This window comes from Balaenoptera borealis (assembly GCF_965194805.1).
Source record: "Balaenoptera borealis genome assembly, chromosome: 2".
In the NCBI taxonomy this organism is placed as follows: Eukaryota; Metazoa; Chordata; class Mammalia; order Artiodactyla; family Balaenopteridae; genus Balaenoptera; species Balaenoptera borealis.
In genome coordinates this window covers 52,324,550-52,350,005 of record NC_138867.1, presented here as the reverse complement: position 1 = coordinate 52,350,005, position 25,456 = coordinate 52,324,550, and positions in this window count along the sequence as shown.

The following is a 25,456-nucleotide window of genomic DNA, read 5'->3' as shown; positions in this document are numbered from 1 at the left end:
AATATACCATATTGTTTTGATTACTATAGCTCTGTAGTATAGTCTGAAGTAAGGGAGTATAGTTCCTCCAGCTCTGTTCTTCTTTCTCAAGATTGTTTTGGTTATTTGGGGTCTTTTGTGTTTCCATACAAATTTTAACCACAAAGAGGTATCACCTCCCACCTGTCAGAATGGCTATCATCAAAAAGAACACAAATAACAAATTGTTCGTGAGGATTTGGAAAAAAGGGAACTCTTGTACACTGTTGGTAGGAATGTAAATTGGGGCAGCCACTGTGGAAAACAGTATGCAGGTTTCTCAAAAAACTAAAAGTAGAATTACCATATGACCCAGCAATTCCACTCCTGGGTATACAACCAAAAAAAAAAAAAAAAAAAAACACACAAATTGGAAAAGATACGTGCACCCCAATGATTATAGCAGCATTATTGATAATTACCAACATATGGAAGTAAACTAAATGTCCATAATCAGATGAATTGATAAAGAAGATGTGATATATATATATACACAATGGAATACTACTCAGCCATAAAAGTGAATGAAATTTTGCCATTTGCAGCACCATGGATGAACTTGGAGGGCATCATGCTAAGTAAAATAAGTCAGAGAAAGACAAATACTATACGATATCACATGTGGAGTCTAAAAAATACAACAAGCTAGTGAATAAAACAAAAAAGAAGCAGACTCACAGATATAGAGAACAAACTAGTGGTTACTGAGGAGAGAGGGAAGGGGGGAGGGGAAATATAGGGGTAAGAGATTAAGGGGTATAAATTATTGGGTATAAAATAAACTACAAGGATATATTGTACAACATGGGGAATATAGCCAATATTTTATAATAAGTATAAATGCAATATAACCTTTAAAAATTGTGAATTACTACATTGTACACCTGTACTTATATAATATTGTACATCAACTATATTTCAATTAAAAAAAGAAATATTGGTATTGGTATTGAAAAAGTAAATGACTTAAATACTAGGTAACAAATTGTTTTGCAACTCAAATGGTTTCCAAGGCTTTGTTTTTGAGAAACTTGTAGGAAGATATAATTTAGTTACTAGCTTATAGATTAGTAAAATATTTCATGTATGAAACAGACTCACAGACATAGAAAATAAACTTATGGTTACCAAAGGGGAAAGGGAGGGGGGAGGGATAAATGAAGAGTGTGGGATTAATAGATACAAACTACTATACATGAGACAGATAAGCAATAAGAATTTACTGTATAGCACAGGGAACTGTTTCCAAAATCTTATAATAACCTATAATGGAAAATAATCTAAAATATATATATGAAGCTGAATCACTTTGCTGTACACCTGAAACTAACACAATATTGTAAATCAACTATACTTTGATTAAAAATATTTATATGATAAAAAAAGAATTGCTTATTTCTGGAATTTTCCATTTAATACTCTTGGGCCGAGATTGATTGCAGATAACTGAAAACGAGGAAAGTGAAACTGTGGATAAGGGGGGAAAATACCTCCTTCAGGATCAGAAATTACCTCCTTCAGGATCAGTCCTTATTCAATGGCATATAGGATACCAAAACACAATCTGAGCAAGCACAGGAAAGATAATAGCCCACTAGATGTTTCTAAAATGGTGATGACATTAAGTGTGTGTGCATGTGTGTGTGGAGAGAAGAAGGTCAGGGAGACACATTCTCAATTTTTATCAGAATGTAAGACACTAAGTAAGGAGGTCTCCCCTTTGTGGTTTATACAACCATAGTCTGAAAGGCTGAATAAAATGTAGTCTGTAACATTGGTGAAGGATTTGAGCCAGAGACCAGAGGCATCATTTCATGGAAGAACTTGATGTTAATTGAAGATGACAAAATATGAAAAGCCTGAGAGACTAACGTCCTTTACTGGCTAAGAGATGGGCAATTTGCATTGTGTGAAAACACCATAAATAACTGCATGTCTGCTACCCAGCTGAATTAATTTGCATTTAAAGCCTGAGAGGTGGTCAAAACTGCCTCTGGGAAAACTGAATGTCAGTATTGAAACTTGCAGCATGTTCTGTACTTTGGGAAGTAGAATATCCTTAAGCATGAAGATCATTGAAGAAATCAGGTCTCCTTACCACTTACCCCAGAGAAAGTCAGTACTGTGAACTTGTGGTTCTTTCCGCTTATTAGCTCACTATGTACACATCAGGAAAAGTCTCACCAGCTCCTACCAACTCTTCCCAAATTTCAGCCCTTATCCCTCACTCCTACTCTGGTGTGGAATGGAGGAGACTTGGTGTCACCTCCTGTCTGCATTCCTGTGTCTCTGTCTGAAGGAAACAGGAGATGGAGTTGTTTGGAACCAGTTGTTTGGAAGCAGAGGGGCCATGTGTTCCTTCAGATAGAGCCAGCTTGGATCCCACATCGCCTCTGAGATCCATTGCTCCCTTTCTTCCCCTTTCCCGTATATGGTTCATGTTCATGACGCTGACTAAGATGTGTCCCCTCAACGCTAATTCTGATGGATTGTGCTGCTTCTGACTTCCAGGATGGATCTCCTCTCTGCACCAGTCCAGACTGGTGGCTGATGCTGTAGAATCCTGTCTTGGTTTGATCAGGTATCTCCCACCAATAACTAAGGTTTGCCACACAAAAGAGATGGCTAGAAGCTAGCCACTCCACATCTGACTCCTGAATGTGGCCACTGCCACATTTTCCTGCCGTACCTCACCTGCCTGACTGACTATTCATGAAAGGGAAACTTACTTCCGGAATAAGGACTGAGCTTTCATTTTTGTCTTAAGCTGCATTTTCCAGGATCCAATTCCATTGTCAGTGACCAAATGACCTATTATGTCTAGAGCCGGAGTCATCCAAGGTGTGACATTTGTAGAAAAGTCATACTATTTCCTCAAATTTTAGGGTCTGCCTGGCTCCCCATCCCAGTCTCACCTACTGTACTGAAGCATGGGTACTCACACCTACCTGTGCTTTCTGTCCTTATTTTATAATTCTAGTTGTTCTCCCCTCCAGGCCTTGGTGTTAAGATTATTCTGACTGCTATTTTAGTTTCCTGGGCCATCTGTCTCCTTTGTAACTTTTTTAGTGACCCCTTTCATGCAGTGTTCTCTATCTGCTGTATAGTTAGAATTTCCTCATGTTTTTGTGTTTCCTGAACTTCTGGCTTGAGGCTTACCTTTCTTAATCAATATTTCATGGTGTGACTTGCATGATAGTACCTCCTTTACACACTGTTCCTTTATATTCATGCTGATTCCCTGAACCCCAATCCCTGCTTCACTTTCTATTCTTAAATTGAAAACACATCTTTCCTTATACTGGTTGATCTCCTGGCTCTGACCACATCTAGATTCTTGAAACCACTTTTGTTCTATCTTAGCTATCCGGGACTACTGTAATATATCCCTAGTACAGATGATAATCATTCTGATTATCTGTAAATAAAGAATGAAGGAGGGCTAAAAACAGGACAGAAGAAACTCACAAAGCATCCATCTACTAGAAGTAGCGCTAAGTTTCATGGAACCAGGAAAGTGATGAGGCAATATTTTTCTCTTATTGTGGCCACATAGTCCATCATTTCCACTTCACTCCATATGTCTGCAACATTCTTGTTTTTTCTGGACTAGCTTTTTCTACTAAGCCTGTTAGTTTTGCCCTTCATAACTTTGGTCTGCCATAGATTGGCCTATGGATTGGTTCCCCAGATGAAGTGTCCCACCCCTGATCCAAGCAGAGATGGCCCAGGAGAGGGCTCCTGTGGCAATTCATGGTCACCCAAGTCCATCACTTCAGCAGAGGTCACAAGTACGGATAACTTCCAAAGAAAAAGGCAGAGACTCAGCATATTCCCCAAGCATGCCTAATACAATTAACTCTAAAAATTGGGGTAAAAATTGGTCGATTCGCTGGCCATGCATGAATAGGTCAATAATATTTAAAAAAGCAAACTAAGTACTGCAAAGTGACAGAGGTAGTGTTAAATATTCAGAGACAAGTGATTGAACTTAATCAGGTGTGAAAGGTTGGCAAAGAAATATATGCTAAAGGGAGGGAAGACATTAATGAAACTTAAAGAGAGTGGAAAATGTGGATAAACTTGATTTGATGACTCAATTAATACTAAACATATCCTGCAGGAATATATAAAGGCAAGTAAGGCATTTTGAGTTTGTTTTGCAAAAATATTTCTAACTACTGAAAAGTATGCCCAGGGTTCTGTACTCTTCTACAAAAATGTCATTAAGAAACTAATTAGAGAATTATAATTATCATCGATTGAGACTCCTTTATTGAAAAAAGCAGAAAAGCATATTGGATATGATTATGTAGAAAAGATGAATAGAACTAGATATGGGCAAGCAGATCAGGAGAAGGGCAGCCAGTAATAAGACATTGATTCTCATAACCTCTTGTGTCCTCCATGGACCTGAGCACAACTACCTATGGGGGAGTGAATCCATTTCATTTCCTGAACACTATCTTTAAGAAGCTGGGAGCTTCTCTAGGGTGCTGTCAGTGATACTTGGTGGGCAGCCATGGCACAGGGCAAGTGAGGGATGCCAGGCAGAACTGATGTCTGCTACCTGACAGGCAGATCAGGAAGGTAGCAACATATGGGACTCTTAAGTATTCACACAGGAAGCAGTCAGAGCAGAGATGCCAGACTGAGTTTAGAATCCCAGCCCTAACGTTTACTAAGGCCGAATTAGGCATGTTGCTTCATCTCTAATTTTGTTTCCTCAGCAATAAAATGTGGGATAGTAATTCTACTTCATAGGATAGGTGTTCATAAGATATATATAAGGTGCCTAGCACTGTGACTGACAGGATGGAATTACAATAAATGGTACTTATTATTATTACTCAAAATGAATGAAAGAAACGGGTAGAAAATGTGATCTGGGGTGGAACATGGCATACTGTTAGGCATACGAAAGTGATTCTCTCTCTTCCTGGTATATGTTGATAAAGCTTGGTAGGTATACACTTCTTTACATAACATGAGTCAAAGAACTACAAGTACTTGGAGCTAGTTGACTGTAACAAAAAGAGAACTAGGTCATTTGGAGAGACATCAACAGTTTTGCAGGTAGCAAAATATAGTTGCAATTTTCTGTATGTTTCTTAAGTGAGCTTAAAGCTCACATTCTTAGTCACTGTTTAAAGGGTCTCAGAGACCCTTTTGAACCCCTTTTTCCCTTTCAACATGAAAGTAGGGATCACTGATTTTGCCTCTTCTTCCACAAGTCATTTAGATTCTTCAGAATCAAAGCTCAAGGGTACATTTTAAGCATCTCATAAGCAGACTCTATTGCAACTTTCCCTGGGCCGGCCTCTCTCTCCATCATTTTCCCTCTACCTTGAATTCAAAATGCTAATGCCAATTAAATTATATTTTAGGGACTTCCTTGGTGGTGCAGTGGTTAAGAATCCACCTGCCAATGCAGGGGACATGGGTTCGAGCCCTGGTCAAGGGAGATCCCACATGCCATGGAGCAACTAAGCCCACGTGCCACAACTACTGAGCCCGTGTGCCACAATTACTGAAGCCCATGCGCCTAGAGCCCATGCTCCGCAACAAGAGAAGCCACCGCAACGAGAAGCCCACACACTGTAACAAAGACCCAACACAGCCAAAAATAAATAAATTAATTTAAAAAAATTATATTTTAATTATTTCACTCAAATTTCTGTACTGAGATTATGTTGCTATTGGTATCAGATTTCAGTTTCTCTTAAAGAATCAAAATGCCTGAGCTTTTGGGAGTCTTTTTTTTTTTAATACATTTATTTATTTAATTTTTGGCTGCATTGGGTCTTCATTGCTACACATGGGCTTTCTCTAGTTGCGGTGAGCGGGGCCTACACCTCGTTGTGGTGCGTGGGTTTCTCAGGGCTTCTCATTGCAGTGGCTTCTCTTGTTGTGGAGCACGGGCTCTAGGCACACAGGCTTCAGTAGTTGTGGCTCGCAGGCTCTAGAGTGCAAGCTCAGTAGTTGTGGTGCATAGGCTTCGTTGCTCTGCAGCGTGTGGGATCTTCCCGGACCAGGGCTCAACCAGTGTCCCCTGCACTGGCAGGCAGATTCTTAACCACTGCGCCACCAGGGAAGTCCCTGGGAGTATTTCTATCTCGATGAAATTATAAGCAAAATCACTGACATGTAAATTGTAGACACCATGACAGTTTACCTTCCCTTCTAAAGTAATTAAATATGTACTACCTAAGAATGATATTATCCCACATTACTATAATACCATTATCACACTCAAGGAATATGACATTGTTAAATCACATTTTCAAATATGCAGCCCATATTCAAGTTTTTACTTGTTCCCAAAATATTCTTTATAGTTGTTTTTTTGTTTATGTCCTGATGCAGTTAAAGATCACTCATTGCCTTTGGTTGTCAATGGCATGGGTACTTTTAAAAACTCATAGGGTGATTCTGAAAACCTTTTCTCTTCCCTTCCTGTTAAAACCAGAGAGGTAGGAACCTACTCTACTCACTCACAAATGTGGTCTTAGAATTTTATAAATTCCATAAATATATGACAAGAAATAGCTTACGCTAAATTTTCTTAAAATTAGGAATGCTTCTAAAGGGATTGCATTATTGTGAGAGCTTCAAGGCCCAAGAATCCTTCAGGGAGAAGATTTCTGAATCAATAGGTCCCTAAGAGGCATTCCAGCTAGGATGGGTTAGAAAAGGGTAAGTAGATATCTGACATCAGAGGGGCTGATCTTCTCTTGAGAGTTGATTTTTTTTTTTTTTTTGCTAGGAACCAGAATTGCTTAGAATTTAACACGAGGTTATACAATTGCCAAGTAGACCACTAAGGTAAACTAGTATTTTCAGACAAAGATGATGGCCTGACCAATGAACAGAACCACAACTCATTAGTATTATCAGCGAAGTTGTAATTATAAAATGATAAATGCTAATATTAATATAAAATTAATTATTAATAATTGGTTATAGTACCCCTGTTTCTATTACTTTGAAATATCTTTTTTAGTCTTTTAAATAATATTATCATTGTTTCCAATCTTCTCATCACTATAGGTTGTAATGGGAAATTTTTCTTTATGCCTCTTTTACGGGCTATGAAAGACACTGGAAAACCCAACATTGCTTCAGGGTTTAATAAATATTCAAAATAATTGCAAATGAGATTAACACTAGACAGTAGAAAAGTAACATGAAGCTATTATTCAAATGTTTTATTAATTAAGAATTAGTTGATTGACAAATTGCTTCTAAAATTATCCACTTTCAAGAACAGCTCCAGGAGTTGTCACTTTCTCTGCAGTATCCTCTGATGTAGTGTTAAGTTTATGTAAAAAGCAGAAACATCACCACATTTTGCTTTTTTATCTTGACATGGCCCTCCCTCTAGAATTATTTTTTTCTTTTTGCATTATAGGTTTTATCTCGGTTGCTTTCACTTCCAGTGTAGCCTTCCTAGAATGAATAGAAGGATAAGGCAATGCTGATTGATTTGGTTTGCTACTGACAGTGAGCTTTGAGCTTTTTGATTGTTAGAGTGATATTTTCCTGAAATTGACAATACTGTCCCTGTTCCCTTCCTTCCACCTACAGCGTACAGAGACTATAGAAGAAACAAAAGACAAGGACATGTCATCCCCTTGTCTGAGTTTAGGTAGTTTCAGCTTAACTTGAGAACACATCAGAAAATTATGACTATGTGGCCCAGTCTTACAAGGTGAAATTGTGATTTCTTTCTGTGATATTGTTCACTACCTGCCTCTCATTTTCTACATTCTCCTTGCGCCTCCTCCTTTAGTATTGCCAAGAAATTTCAAATAATTTTTCTGGGCAATACACAGTGGTGAAAAGGTATGAAAAAACCACAGGACAAGTTTTCCTGGGAGTGGGGATGTTTTTGATTTTAGTTGAAGATTTTGAGGAAAAGTTAAGAAATTCAAATAGTGATATTATTGAAAGTATTATATAATATTACAACAATTGAATATATGCTAATACAGTGCAAAATTCACATTTTTTTAAAGAAAAGAAAAAGATTTTATAGATACTTTTTTTGCTTAAGATAGAACTATACTTTGCCACTGGGGTTCTATGATAGTAAAAACTTGCAAATCAAAGTCATATGAGCTCTAAGTCCAAATCTAGATAAAAGCCAACTTGGAAACTACCAAGGAATTTTTTTGATTAACATGGCTAAGTTTTAGCCATATATAATAAATCTCGTTCCAAATTCCTATGTCATAGTTTGGATTCCCCAGCAAATAAATTCTGAGATGGAATGGCTTTGTTTTGCCATATCTCAGCTCCAGCCAGACTTTTGCATTTCAGGTCCCTGCAGCCAGGAAACTGAGTGCAAATAAGGCTGCACCTCCCCAGACTGTTTATGACACAGGTTCTCAGAGAAGGGTTGTGAATGGGAGAAAATGATTGATACCTTCAACCCAGGTAGCCTTCTGAAATTAGCATAGAGCTTCCCAAAGTAACTGCTTTGGAGAAGCAAACATTCATTCAGATACGAAAATTCTAACATGCTTGTTAAAATTCAGTTTTTACAACTTATATCTCCTTTTATCTCTCTGGAATGGCAGTGGAGTTGGAGTGATACATTTTTATGAAGGCAAGGAGAATTTCCTTTCCAGTTTGAACCCCCAAATAGCTTTCCAGTTGCTCAACACTTGTAAGGGCATGTCCCAGTTATGCTATGATGATTTTTCTTTTTAGTATATTTGGAAGACAGTGAGTTGTGCCTCATTATACACTGAGGGTATGAAATATTCTTTTCCATCATGGATGTCCAAATAGCATCCAAAGAGACTCATAAGTCAACACAGACTATTCAGTCTAATGTTCTAGATTCTAGAATATCATAACAGAGTAAAATATTTCCTTCTTCTCACCATTATAGAACAATCAAAATGAAGAAGTATAAGATGCACCTGAATGCACAAATGAGTCATGTTTAGCTTAATGTGAACCTCTGCCCTGGCCTAACCCCATCTCAGCTGTTTTTGCTGAGTGTTCAGCTAGCTGTGAGTTATGCCATGTGTTTTTTGGAAACAGAGACAGAACATCTTTGTGCATCATGTTTTTCTGCTCTTGGACTGAGACTGAAAGTCTCTACGCTTTCACAATTCTCTGGGCAACACTCCCACGTGTCCTTGAATAATGCTTGTACAGAGTAACACATCCCATTGTTTGCTCTGATTTTTCAGCCCATCACTGTATTCTCTCCTGCAGGATGAGGCCTTGTCAGTTTCATAAGTTTCAGTCTGTATCCCAGGATCAGGCTCAGTTTCAATTCTTTCCTTATTTTCAGACAAATTCCCTTGGACACCTCAAGTGATGCTCCCATTGTTCTCATTTCCAAAGAGGGCTCCATGACCCACTCTTTTCATTTTGGGCTGCTTCATTTGATTTTCTATCCTCCAGGAATGGAACTTGAATTGCCGTCATTCTTTTGTGGATTGTTTCCTATTTGTCAGCCACTATTGAGGCCACTATTCTATCTACTTCTGCTCCTCACCCTGCATGTTTTGTCTGGCCTCCATTTCACTTTTAGGCTGTTGTAAGGCACCAGCTATGGCATTATATGTTTACTTAACTGTGGAAGCTAACATTGTGATTAAATGAAAAGTTAACTTATCCCTTAATTACTCAAAAGTTATTAGAATTTGGAGGAGGATCTCTTTGGAGCATGATCACAGTGTAAAACTATATTGTGTTACTTTGTTTCAGGTCTTGATTTACATCAAGACCCTTAGTAAAAAGGCCACAATATCCTCTCATCATCTCTCATTCTACCAGTATTGGAGTGTGAACTTGGCTTGGGAAACTTTCAATCTCAAATGCTTAACAACCCAGATCCAAAGTAAGATAACATGATAACTATTTACTGAGAATTCTGGAAATGTCTGATTTTGGGTATCATCCTTTTCCTTCCCTCTCCACTGAGGCAGGAAAAAAAATATCAGAATAATCTTTAAATCCATGAAAGAGGTAGTATGTTCATTAGAAAAATGTAAAAATGACATCCTCATAATAATAGAAATAAAAACTATAATTACCAACATTAACACATCCATTAATGAATATCATTCCTGCTACCACCACTGGTACCATTTAATGAACCCCTACTCTATAGGTGCTTTAAACTCATTCCCTTATCAAGCCCTGTAAGGGAGGCATTATTATACTCATTATACGTTGGAAATGAAGTCAAGGCTTGGAGAGATTAAATAACTTGTCTATGATCACATAACTTGTAAGTGACTGAACCAAAATATGAATGTAGATCTGTCTGGTTTTAAAAATCTATGTTGTAGCCACTATACCAAGATGACTCTCATTAGCTATCAACTTGTCCAAAGATTGCATCTGCCAGGCTTTATATGCACAAGTAAAATGAAATGGAACAAATTTTCTGGTAAATTGGAAAGCTGATTTCAACCTAGATCCTGATTTCCCTTATTAGTTTTATTTTTCCTTTTCTGCTTGTGCAGATGTTGGCAATGTCTCTGCATATAACCAGCCAAATTGACCAGCAAGCCCCTTCAGTGGACTGCATGCGTCACTCGGGCCAGCCGTTACTGCTAGAGTGGTTCTCCGGAGCCAAGTAGCTCTGAGAATTATGAGCTGCCACAGAAAACTGGGAGAACCATTCCAATCTGACTGAGATCTACTCACCTTTTGCTTTTCAGACATGCTCCTCATCCTAGTGTGTTTTTTTAGTGTCAAATTCTAAAGATAAAGAAATTTTATGCTTAGCTTACTCTTTTCAAACTGTAATAGCAATTGTTGACTCACTGTATTGACTCACCTGGCCTAGCCTCTGGGATGAGGCCAAATTTAGAAAGTGACCTTGGCAGTAGACCTAGATTACCCTGAGCCTTTCCATGTGTAGAACGACATTCACCTTTTTTTATCCAGGGTTCCTGATTTCTGAGGTTTCTTTCCAAGAAGCAAGTAGATGAGTAGACCAAGTTAAGGCCGTGTAGATAGCAAAGATGTTGCTTATTACCTAAAACCAATTTAATCAGCAGAATAAGTAATAAAAGGTCCCTATCTTTCTCTTTTTGAAAATGCAGGTTCCAATGTTGTATTCTTCCCCTCATTGTATCCTTCTTATTCTACATTGCCAACTCCTCCCCAGACTCTTCTCTGGATTTTCCTCCAGGAGGAGCTCATTAGGAATTACTCTGTGCTACATTTCATGTAATTTTTCTCTTTTTAATCTATTGCCATAAGGTGAAGTTTCAATTATCAGGGCAACTGTGAGTGGAATGAGTATGGTGATGTTTAATCTGAGCTCTTAGCTTATTTGGTCTTATTTCTGCTATGTTATTAGCTTTTTTCACTCTTATGGTTAAAAGAATGCAAATCATTCCACTACCCTGCGTTTTTCTATTCTTGTTTGCCTCTATTTCTTCTCAAGATCTAGTGTGAATGCACTCTGTCAAATTTACAAATTTAATTCCTTTTCTTTCCATTAGCACACTCTGATTCCTTTGTCTTCATTCTATGTTAGATTCTCCCTTGGATCAATATTTTCCACTCAAGAGAAACTGGTTTCAAAGCTCAGTTTCTCAGTTCAGAAAAGAAGTTTAATTATCATTGACAAGCTCTTTCCTCTATGCAACATCTGTTATGTAACTGGAGGAGATTCAGCCCATGAATTTAGACTGATCAAAATGGATGGCTTATCTATGTAATCTCTTCTTGTTTTCAGAAATTATGGAACACCAAAATGTTTCTGGGTAGCTGGGTGGAAAGAATACCTAAAATCTCTGCTTAATGATGGGGAGAGTGTTTTAGTTCTCTATTAGCTACCATAATTTAGAAACCAGCCAGTGAAAATTAAGGTGTAGCTGGATGAATCAGAACTAAATCTGAATTCATTAATAGGTGTAGAGAAAGGACACTGTTGATAAGTTTAACTTCTGAGAAAAATAATTAGGCAAAAAAATTATATGTGGCATGTGATGGATCTCAGAGACCTATTTAGAATCATAGAATCAAGGAGCACTATGGCCAGAAAACTGCTTAGAGAGCATCTATTTCAACTCTTTATTTTGATGATTAGAAAACTGAAGTTTAGAAAGGTGAAATGAGTTTTCCAAGACTGTCTAACTACTTAGTGTCAGAGCTGAGACTGGTGTTTCCTGGGTATATATGCAATTATTACAAAAATTACAAAGGACTGGATCATAAATATGCTTCCATTTGAAGCTACCCTGATGTTTACTTCAGTTCAATTTAATCAAGTCCATTTAAATACTACTCTCATGGCTTTCAAAGATTTTGGAAATTTCCAAGCAAATTGAAGTCCCTGGAGCTAAATAGCCAAAACTGCAGACAGTCTAGACTAAGATCTTTTCCATAGAACTTGATATCCTAGAAGGCAAAAATAACTCTCTTTGGTCTTCACTGTTAGACAATAGGCCTAGAATACAGAATATTTTATGGATTCATGGAAATATGTATTAGGTTGGTCTCCCCCAAAAGCAGATTCTGAGACAAGGATTTGAGTGAAAATAGCTTCTTTGAGAGATGATCACAGGAAGCACTAGTTGGGCAATGGAGATGTGAGCCAAGAAAGTGTATCTTATCACTGCAGGCAAGTGGGGCTCAATGCCTGATGCACACCTCTGAGATGCTGTGTAGAATATTCCTCAGAGTTGTTCTGGGGTAAGGAAGCTAGAATATTTATTCACCAACTACCAACTCCCATATGTCATTGATTGAGAGTTTCTCCATTCATTGAGAGTAGACATTTTGGATCTGCCCTGGGAAAGAGCTGCACTACAGTTCCTATGGCCATAGAAAGCTCTCAATAACAGAATTGTGAATAATTGCAGTAAGAAACCGTTGGCATGCATTGGAATGATGAATGTTGAGGGAATATGGATGGGATATGAAAATTGTTTGCTATAAAGGGGAAATGAACAGAGGAGGGAATGGGGGATGAAGCAGATAAGCTAAAATGGATCAGCCAAATGCAGATTGAATCTCATGATATTTCCCTCAAGTTACGAGTCTGTGCTTAATGGGTTTTAGTGTACAGAACTAGCTTATTTTACAGATTGAGATTTTGTGGATTTCTATGGAATTTTTTGAGGGTGTCCTCCAAACATTCATAGCAAACTTTTGTTAAGAACCTGATGCAGAGCTTCTTCCTTTTTTTTTTTTTTTAGTTCCTTTTTATTGCTGAATAATATTCCACAACTTGTTTATCCATTCACATATTGATGAATACTTGAATTGTTTCTAGTTTGGAGACTATTATAAAGCTGCTACGAGTATTAACGTAAAAGTCTCTTTGTGTGTTTATGTTTTCTTTCTCTTAGGTAAATAACTAGGAGCTTCTTGTTTTAGAAACATCTCAGGTTTAGGTAGTGAAGGGTCATGAGAGGTGTGGTTGGGAGCAGAGAGAGGAATATCTAGAGAGTGACAACTGAAGATTGCTGAGTATCTTAGTAATGTCAGATTATACACACTTGAGTTAAGATTAAAAATAAAATGTTAAAAGCCTGTAAAACTGAATAAAAATTAATATTTTGAGAAATAATTTGGCATGGTTAATATCTCAAAATCTTATTTTTGCTATCAATATGAGGATTTGAAGGAATCAAGAATTCAGAGAGATAGGTCGAGAAATGGTGGCTACATAAATCTAAACATTCCAATACATTCTGTAAAAGCTCTGCATCAACAAAGGTAAAATGTGAACCCACAGAAATTCCATTCTTCAGAAGACTATAAGTCAGAGTAAAATACACAATTCAATTTACCTGTAAGTAGAAAAATAAAAACCAATTTCCATTTTTAGTTTTTAGAGAAACCTCCAGACTGTTTTCCACAGTGGCTGCACCAATTTACATTCCCGCCAACAGTGTACAAGTGTTCTGGTCTCTTCACATCCTTGCCAACATTTGTTATTTGTGTTTTTTTGGATGATAGCATATGACCCAGCAATTTCACTCCTGGGTATATATCCAAAAAAAGAAAAAACACTAATTCAAAAAGATATATTCACCCCAATGTTCATAGCAGCATTATTTACAATTGCCAAGGTATGGAAGCAACCTAAGTATCCATCAACAGATAAATGGTAAAGAAGATGTGGTATATACAGTGAAATACTACTCAGCCATAAAAAATGAAATTTTGCCATTTGCAGCAACATGGATGGACTTGGAGGGAATTATGCTAAGTGAAATAAGTTGGACAGAGGAAAAAAATACTGTATGATATCACTTATATGTGGAATCTAAAAAATACAACAAACTAGTGAATAAAACAGAAAAGAAGCAGAGTCACAGATATAGAGAAGAAACTAGTCGTCACCAGTGGGGGGGGAGGGGCAATATAGGGGTAGAAGATAAAAAAGGGTTACTATAGGATTATTAAAAATCATGTGTGTGAAATTTTTGAAAATTGTAAAGCATTATAGAATGTAAAGAATCTTTCAGTCAGTAAACAAACAAACAAACAACTAATTTCTAGTGGAGCTATTTGTCAACTCCCCAACCAAGATTTCCAGCAAGCAAAGTATGGAAAAACTCTGTGGAAGAGGGAATAGGGCAAGGGAAAAGAGCTCTTTGGAAGTTGTGTAATAAGAGGAAAAAGAAACAAGATGAGAAAATTTAGAATTTTGTAAGATAAATACAAATATAAAATATCATAGGACATCTTTCTCCACTTCGCACCCACACTAAAAAACCATTTGCTTTGCTACACTGACAGAAGAGGGTGATGTAGAACTAGAAATCTTGTAAATCTCCCAAATTTTCATCCCTAGTTACTAAATGCAGAGATGCAAGCAGTCTTCATTTATGCTAAGAAGAAAACAGAGAATTAAAATCAAACATTTCACCTGATAACAATTGTCTCTAAAAGCCAACCACAAACAAGAAAACTGCCATATAACTCTGTAAAATAAATCTTCTCAAATAAATATTTGGCAATATGAAAAAATTATCTTGAATCACTTTTCTAAGAGCAGAAATAGAAAGAAGGAAGGAATAAATAAAATGTGTACTAATTTCTTCCATTCAGGAAAGAAATATAAGAAAAACACTAAATTACAAGTTGCTCAATGATGAATAAATTAAAGAAAACAATAAATGTCGATGAAGAGGACAATAATCAAAACAATTAAAATGAGATAAAAAAAGAAATAAAAAGTGCCAGGAAGAAAGTAATTATAATGGAAAACAGAGAATATCCAATACATGAATAATTAAAGTCCCCAAAGGAGAAAAACAAAACAATGGAACAGAACTAATATTTAGAATAATAATCTAAGGTAATTTTCCGGAAACAAAAGAAAACTTTGAAATCTATGCATTGAAAGGGCTCACTGAGTACCTAAGAAAATTGACATAGCATGATCAAATCTAAGGCCTATCCTACTAAGACTCTTGGACTTTCAAGTCCAAATACTTCCCAGTGTTTTCAGTCAAAAAGATCTAATGAGTTATAAGGGCAAGAGACTTAGACAAAAACAATGATTAAGGAGCATTTTCAAAAAACTCAAGAATTATGATCTAAGGATTTTATATCTTGCCAAGATGTCCTTCAAATATCAAGACTACAAAACCTCTTTTTTAAACATGTAAGAACTCAAGAGGTTATGAGAAAATGCTGAGAAAATACACAGCAAATACTATATACATAGAATTTATAACATGAAATTAAAAGGACAGAATTGAGACCAAATATATCAGCCATATCAATAAATATGAATGGGCTAAATTCAATTATTAAAAGAAAAATTAATTACAATTTGACTCACAAAGCAAGGTCCAACTATATACTTTATAAAAGAGGCAGATCTAAACCAGTGATTCAGAAATGCTGAAAATACAGGGATGAGCAAAGCAGGAGAAAGGAAACAATGAAAAAGCAGCAGTTAAAATACTGATATCCTGCCAAAAATGCATGACCTCAATGTAATCACAAGGAAACATCAAACAAACTCAAATTGAGAAAGATTTTTATGAAATAATTGTTCTTTATTTTTCAAAATTTTCAAAATACGTCAGGGGAATGGAAAGCAAAGACAGACCGGAATTGTCCAGATTAAAGTAGACTAAGGAGACTTGATAACTAAATGGAATGTGTGATCCTGAATTGAACCCTGTTATCTGTCTCTGTCTCTGTCTGTCTCTCTCTATATATAGCTTACATAGGTCATTATTGTAGTAATTGGCAAAATATTGATAAAACAAAAATTAAATAGTATTATATCATCACTAATTTCCTAATATTGATATGTTAGTGTGATTACATAAATGAATGTGCTTACTCTTAGGAAATGCACATTGACATATTTAGGGTTAAAAAGGCATTGTATCTGCAGCTTACGGCCAAATGGCTCTGCAAAATTACAATAGTATGTGTCTGTGTGTGTAGGTAAGATGTCCAGGGGTTCTTTGTCCTATTGTTACAACGTTCTGTAAGTCTGAAATTATTCAAAACTTTAAAATTACAAAAAAAATATATTCAGGGGAGAGATACAGATTAAGTTAGGCATCTGTATCCACTAGAAGAATTTGAGTGTATTTTCTGCAGGCTTTGCTGGGTCATAAACTTTATTGTTTCTGGAGGAATACTATTTCAAGGACTTGCTCTGCTCTGGTTATTGGGATGTGACTGGCTGCAAGTACCACCAAGTTAAAGTAGTGTTATTCTTAGAGAGAAAATGCACCTTCAAATTTCATCTAAGTGACTTTGCCTTTCCTGGAACGAATCTTGGATAAAGTGAAATTGGGAGTAATATTTCAGAGGGCAAGGGCTTCTTTGGACATAGATGTTTTGAAGGGTTTTCTGAGAGACGGATATTTTGATTCCCATATGCTAAATAAAAGCTTCCCAAAAAGAAAAAAGAAAAACAAACAAACAAACAAAACTGAGCCATCCTGCGGTTTTCAAATAAAAACGGACATTTCTACTGCATCATAGAACTCAACCTTAATGGTAAATTAAACAAAAGCAGAGATAATAGCCCTTGGAAGTAATAGTTTGTAAAGCAATGGTTCTCATGCAGCTTGCTCACTTTGTTAGCTAAGGATGCTTTTTTTTCCCATTGATTTTGGAAAGAATCAAAGCATTATATGATAGATGCAAATATGTTTATAAGCTTCTAGATCCAACATGAGATTAAGTTCAAACTGTTTAAACAGAACTAATTCACTCATTTAATTGTGGGGGGAAAAAAGAATGTAAAAAATGTAGACGTCTCATTTTATGGCCTTTTGTTTTATTTTTCTTGAGCCTATAATTATCATCACATTTAAAATATTTAGTACTTTTTAAATATTTTTGGAAAGATTTAAAGATACAGAATAGTACAGAAGCCAACTTAACAGTTAGTTAGATTTTCATTATTCTACCACCCAAACCAATTAATATTAAACTTTTATTTTTGCTTCAGAGGTGTTCCTAATAAATGAAACAATATTAAAAATTTGATTGCATTTATTCCTTTGTAATCCCATTTCCCACACTTCTCTCACAAATACTATACTGAATTTTGTATGTATTTTTCAAGTTCATGTTTACTACATATGTTTATCCATGAATAATATATATTTTTGATAGCCTCATCCACCAGAGGGCAGACAGCAGAAGCAAGAAGAACTACAATCCTTCAGCCTGTGGAACAAAAACCACATTCACAGGAAGATAGACAAGATGAAAATGCAGAGGGCTATGTACCAGATGAAGGAACAAGATAAAACTCCAGAAAAACAACTACATGAAGTGGAGATAGGCAACCTTCCAGAAAAAGAATTCAGAATAATGATAGTGAAGATGATCCAGGACCTCGGAATAAGAATGGAGGCAAAGATCAAGAAGATACAAGAAATGTTTCACAAAGACCTAGAAGAATTAAAGAACAACCACCTAGAAGAATTAAAGAACAAACAAAGAGAGATGAACAATACAATAACTGAAATGAAAACTACCCTAGAAGGAATCAGTAGCAGAAAAACTGAGGCAGAAGAACGGATAAGTGACCTGGAAGACAGAATGGTGGAATTCACTGCCATGGGACAGAATAAAGAAAAAAGAATGAAAAGAAATGAAGACAGCCTAAGAGACCACTGGGACAACATTAAACGCAACAACATTCGAATTATAGGGGGTACCAGAAGGAGAAGACAGAGAGAAAGGACCCGAGAAAATATTTGAAGAGATGACAGTCATAAACTTCCCTAACATGGGAAAGGAAATAGCCACCCAAGTCCAGGAGGCACAGCGAGTCCCATATAGGATAAACTCAAGGAGAAACATGCCGAGACACATAGTAATCAAACTGACAAAAATTAAAGACAAAGAAAAATTATTGAAAGCAACAAGGAAACAATGACAAATAACATACAAGGGAATTCCCAAAAGGTCAACAGCTGATTTCTCAGCAGAAACTCTACAAGCCAGAAGGGAGTGGCGTGATATGTTTAAAGTGATGAAAGGGAAGAAACTAAAACCAAGATTACACTACCTGGCAAGGATCTCATTCAGGTTCGAGGGAGAAATTAAAACCTTTATAGACAAGCAAAAGTTAAGAGAATTCAGCACCACCAAATTAACTTTACAACAAGAGTTAAAGGCACTTCTCTAGGCAGGAAACACAAGAGAAGAAAAAGACCTATAATAACAAACCCAAACAATTAAGAAAATGGTAATAGGAACATACATATTGATAATTACCTTAAATGTAAATGGATTAAATGCTTCCACCAAAAGACATAGACTGGCTGAATGGATACAAAAACAAGACCCATATATATGCTGTCTACAAGAGACCCACTTCAGACCTAGGGACACATACAGACTGAAAGTGAGGAGATGGAAAAAGATATTCCATGCAAATGGAAATCAAAAGAAAGCTGGAGTAGCAATACTCATATCAGATAAAATAGACTTTAAAATAAAGAATGTTACAAGAGACAAGGAAGGACACTACATAATGATCAAGGGATCAATCCAAGAAGAAGATATAACAATTATAAATATATATGCACCCAACATAGAAGAACCTCAATACATAAGGCAACTGCTAACAGCTATAAAAGAGGAAATCGACAGTAACACAATAATAGTGGGGGACTTCAACACCTCACTTACACCAATGGACAGATCATCCAAACAGAAAATTAATAAGGAAACACAAGCTTTAAATGACAGAATAGACCAGATAGATTTAATTGATATTTATAGGACATTCCATCCAAAAACAGCAGATTACACTTTCTTCTCAAGTGCACATGGAACATTCTCCAGGATAGATCACATCTTGGGTCACAAATCAAGCCTCAGTCAATTTAAGAAAATTGAACTCATATCAAGGAGCTTTTCTGACCACAACGTTATGAGATTAGAAATCAATTACAGGGAAAATAATGTAAAAACACAATCACATGGAGGCCAAACAATACGTTACTAAATAACCAAGGGATCACTGAAGAAATCAAAGAGGAATTCAAAAAATACCTACAGACAAATTACAATGAAAACACGATGATCCAAAACCTATGGGATGCAGCAAAAGCAGTTCTAAGAGGGAAGTTTATAGCAATACAAGTCTACCTCAAGAAACAAGAAAAATCTCAAATAAACAATCTAACTTTAATCTAAAGGAACTAGAGAGAGAAGAAAAAACAAAACCCAAAGTTAGTAGAAGGAAAGGAATCATAAAGATCAGAGCAGAAATAAATGAAATTGAAACAAGGAAAACAAGAGCAAATATCAATAAAACTAAAAGCTGGTTCTTTGAGAAGATATAATTGATAAACCATTAGCCAGACTCATCAAGAAAAGCGGGAGACGACTCAAATCAATAAAATTAGAAATGAAAAAGGAGAAGTTACAACAGACACCACAGAAATACAAAGCATCCTAAGAGACTACTACAAGCAACTCTATGCCAATAAAATGGACAACTTGGAAGAAATGGACAAATTCTTAGAAAAGTGTAACCTTCCAAGACTGAACCAGGAAGAAATAGAAAATATGAACAGACCAATCACAAGTAATGAAATTGAAACTGTGATTAAAAATCTTCCAAAAAACAAAAGTCCAGGACCAGATGGCTTCACAGGTGAATTCTATCAAACATTTAGAGAAGAACTAACACCCATCCTTCTCAAATTCCTCCAAAACATTGCAGAGGAAGGAACACTCCCAAACTCATTCTATGAGCCCACCATCACCTTGATACCAAAACCAGACAAAGATACTACAAAAAAAGAAAATTACAGACCAATATCACTGATGAATATAGATGCAAGAAGCCCCAACAAAATACCAGCAAACAGAATCCAACAACACATTAAAAGGATTATACACCATGATCAAGTGGGATTTATCCCAGGGATGCAAGGATTCTTCAATATACACAAATCAATGAATGTGATACACCATATTAACAAATTGAAGAATAAATCCATATGATCATCTCAAGAGATGCACAAAAAGCTTTTGACAAAATTCAACACCCATTTATGAGAAAAACTCTCCAGAAAGTTAGCATAGAGGAAACCTACCTCAACATAATAAAGGTCATATACAACAAACCCACAGCAAACATCATTCTCAATGGTGAAAAACCGAAAGTATTTCCTCTAAGATCAGGAACACGACAAGGATGTCCACTCTCGCCACTATTATTCAACATAGTTTTGAAAGTCCTAGCCATGGCAATCAGAGAAGAAAAAGAAATAAAAGGATTACACATTGGAAAAGAAGAAGTAAAACTGTCACTGTTTGCGGATGACATGATACTATACATAGAGAGTCCTAAAGATGCCACCAGAAAACTACTAGAGCTAATCAATGAATTTGGTGAAGTTGCAGGATACAAAATTAATGCACAGAAATCTCTTGCATTCCTATACACTAACGATGAAAAATGTGAAAGAGAAATTAAGGAAATACTCCCATTTACCATTGAAACAAAATGAATAAAATTCCTAGGAATAAGCATACCTAGGGAGACAAAAGACCTGTATGCAGAAAACTATAAGACACTGATGAAAGAAATTAAAGATGATACCAACAGATGGAGAGATATACCATGTTCTTGGATTGGAAGAATCAATATTGTGAAAATGACTATACTACCCAAAGCAATCTACAGATTCAATGCAATCCCTATCAAATTACCAATGGCTTTTTTTACAGAGCTAGAACAAAAAATCTTAAAATTTGTATGGAGACACAAAAGGCCCCAAATAGCCGAAGCAGTCTTGAGGGAAATAAACGGAGCTGTAGGAATCAGACTCCCTAACTTCAGACTATACTACAAAGCTACAGTCATCTAGACAATATGGTACTGGCAAAAAAGCAGAAATATAGACCAATGGAGCAGGATAGAAAGCCCAGAGATAAACTCACACACCTATGGTCAACTAATCTATGACAAAGGAGGCAAGGATATACAATGGAGAAAAGACAGTCTCTTCAATAAGTGGTGCTGGGAAAACTGCACAGCTACATGTAAAAGAATGAAATTAGAACACTCCCTAACACCACACACAAAAATAAACTCAAAATGGATTAGAGACCTAAATGTAAGGCTGGACACTATAAAACTCTTGAGGAAAACATAGGAAGAACACTCTTTGACATAAATCACAGCAAGATCTTTTTTGATCCACCTCCTAGAGTAATGGAAATAAAAACAAAAATAAACAAATGGGACCCAATGAAACTTAAAAGCTTTTGCAAAGCAAAGGAAACTACAAACAAGATGAAAAGACAACCCTCAGAATGGGTGAAAATATTTGCAAATGAATCAACGGACAAAGGGTTAATCTCCAAAATATATAAACAGCTCATCCAGCTCAATATTAAAAAAACAAACAACCCAATCAAAAAATGGGAAGAAGACTTAAATAGATATTTCTCTAAAGAAGACATACAGATGGCCAAGAAGCACATGAAAACCTGCTCAGCATAACTAATTTGAGAAATGAGAATCAAAACTATAATGAGGTATCACCTCACACCAGTTAGAAGGGCATCATCAGAAAATGTACAAACAAGAAATGCTGGAGAGGGTGTGGAGAAAAGGGAACCCTCTTGCACTGTTGGTAGGAATGTAAATTGATACAGCCACTATGGAGAACAGTATGGAGGTCCCTTAAAAAACTAAAAATAGAATTACCATATGACACAGCAATCCCACTACTGGACATATACCCAGAGAAAACCATAATTCAAAAAGGCACATGCACCCCAATGTTCATTGCAGCACTATTTATAATAGCCAGGTCATGGAAGCAACCTAAATGCCCATTGACAGGTGAATGGATAAAGAAATGGTACATATATACAATGGAATATCACTCAGCCATAAAAAGGAACGAAATTGGTTCATTTGTAGAGACGTGGATGGATCTAGAGACTGTCATACAGAGTGAAGTAAGTCAGAAAAACAAATACCATATATTAATGCATATATGTGGAACCTAGAAAAATGTTACAGATGAACCGGTTTGCAGGGCAGAAATAGAGACACAGATGTAGAGAACAAGTGTATGGACACCAAGGGGGGAAAGTGGTGGGGTGAGGGTGGTGGTGTGATGAATTGGGAGATTGGGATTGACATGTATACACTAATATGTATAAAATGGATGACTAATAAGAACCTGCTGTATAAAAAATAAAATAAAATTCAAAAAAAATTATAAAATAATAATATATATTTTTGGTATGTGGGTGTTCAATATTTCATAATTATATTGTGTTAGTTATATTTTTTCATTAAATATTTGTTAGAGATCTGTTCAGTGGCTATATTTATATCTGGTTATTTCATTCCAACTGACAAAGTGTTGTAGTGTACCCCATTTTATTTTTTGCTGTTATAATTAATGTTGTAATTAGCAATATTGTACATGCCTCTGGGAGTGCATGTATACCTATCTGCAATGTATACCTAAAAGTAGACTTGGCATGTTTGCTAAATATTGTTGCTCTTCAAAGCAGCTATGCAAATATATACTCACTATCTGTGATTTATGAGTCCCTGTTTCCTTAGAAACTTGCCAATATTTGTCATGTCAAACTTTACACTTTATATCCAATCTGATGGATATGGCATGGTATCTCACTACTGTTTTAATTTTGCATTTCCTTGATCATTTAAGAAGTTGAGCATCTTTTCATATGTCAATCATTTAGCTTTCCTAATCTGTGCATTGCCTGTTCATATTCTTTGCCTATTTTCCAGGGTGTTAAGGGGTTTGTTTTTTTTTTTCTTTTTCTTACTGACTTACAGGATTTCTTTCACATTTAGGATATTAAACATTTTTAAATTTTATATACATAAAAATATATCATACTAAATATATTCTTTCCATAAAGTTAAAAAGTTTTGACTTTTGTCACATTTTATGCAAATTTCAACATCAGTTTTGTTTATGTCTAGGTTTGCTGAGATTTTTAAATTGTATTGCACTGAATTTATAACTTAACTTGGATAATTTTTTTAGTTGAAGTATAGTTGATTTACAATGTTTTATTAATTTCTGGTGATTAAGAAAAGTGATTCAGTTATACATATATACATATTTTTTTCATATTATTTGCCATTATGGTTTATTACAGGATGTTGAATATAGCTCCTTGTGCTATACAGAAGGACTTTGTTATTTATCTATTTTGTATACAGTATTAATAGTTTGTATCTGCTAATCTCAAACTCCTAATTCATCCCTCCTCCACCCCCTTTCCCTTTTGGTAACTGTAAGTTTGTTTTCTATGTCTATGAGTCTGTTTCTGTTTCATAAGTTCATTTGTGTCATATTTTAGATTTCACATGTAAGTGATATATGGTATTTGTCTTTCTCTTTCTGACTTACTTCACTTAGTATGATAATCTCTATGTCCATCCATGTTTTTGCACATGACATTATTTCATTCTTTTGTATGGCTGAGTAGTATTCGTGTATATATTCCACATCTTCTTTATCCATTCATCTGTCAATGGACATTTAGGTTGTTTCCATGTCTTGGCTATTGTAAACAGTGCTGCTATGAACACTGGGGTGCGTGTATCTTTTCAAATTAGAGTTTTCTCTGGATATATGCCCAGGAGTGGGATTGCTGGATCATATGGCAACTCTAGTTTTAGTTTTTTAGGGAACCTCCAAACTGTTTCCCATACTGGCTGCACCAATTTACATTCCTACCAACAGTGTAGGAGGGTTCCCTTTTCTCCACACCCTCTCCAGCATTTGTTATTTGTAGCCTTTTTAATAATGGCCATTCTGACCAGCATTTTGATAATATTGGTATCTTTAATATTATGACTTTCCATCTAACATCATGTAAATATCTGTATCTTCATTCATTTAGGTCATTTTTCATGTTTTTCCATAATATAACTCTGAATTTGCTTTTTCATATTATTTGTTAAAGTTATTCATGAGCACATTATATTTATTGTTACTGTGAGTATATTCTATTACATTTCTTAGTTATTGCTGGTATATATGAATACTCTTATTTTTTATGCATCAGTGAAAATCCATAACTCTTTGGAACTGTCTCATTAGTACTAATGGTTTATAGGTGCTTTTTACTTTCTATGTAGATGATATTTATTTGCAAATGTTGCTTTTGCCTTTAACTTTTCAATTACTATGCCTCCTATTTCTTTTTATCTTTTTGTACTGCTTAGGGCCATTAGTATAATATTGACTTTATTGAGAATGTTCCTGAAGTTTCACCAGTAGGAACGGTTATTGGTTATTGTTATAAATTATGGCTAATTTTTCAGCTAAAGAAGTGCTTTCTATGATTGCAGTCTGAATATATTGTTTTATAACAAACAAATGTTGGATTTTATCATGAGATTTTTTTCTTTTTTGTGGATTGATTGAGATCATATGCTGTTTTTCTTCCCAAGGGTGTGTGTATGACTGAGGCTGGCCCACTGGGCTAAAGGAAAAGACTTTAGCCCATATTTGAGGAAGTATTTTGTTTTGTTTTGTTTTTATTTCATTTCATTTTATTTTGCTGTTGGGTATGAAAAAGGAAGTATTTGCCCCAGGTTCTACAGGAAGCAATTCTGAGGAATTGCTAATAAAAAAAGGAACCAAAAGCAGACCCAAAGTAGAAAAGTCCCTTAAGGTCCTGGATCTAAAGCCCACCCTACCTCCATCCTCTTGTTAGCAGAACAGAACAGGTAAGTATCCTTAACTTTTAAACTAGTTTTAGTTCTAGTTGTCTATCACTTGTAGCCTAAAGCTAAAGGGTGGTAGACCTCAATACCACTGCTGGTAACATTTGAAACAGATATAAGTCCACCAGCTGACAAGGAACAAGAATATCTATGAAGTACAATTGTGAAATTCCACAGAGATAAGGTCACACTTAAAAAACTTGTGAAAATGGTTATCTTTTCTTTTTCAAGATATTTTCTCATACTCAA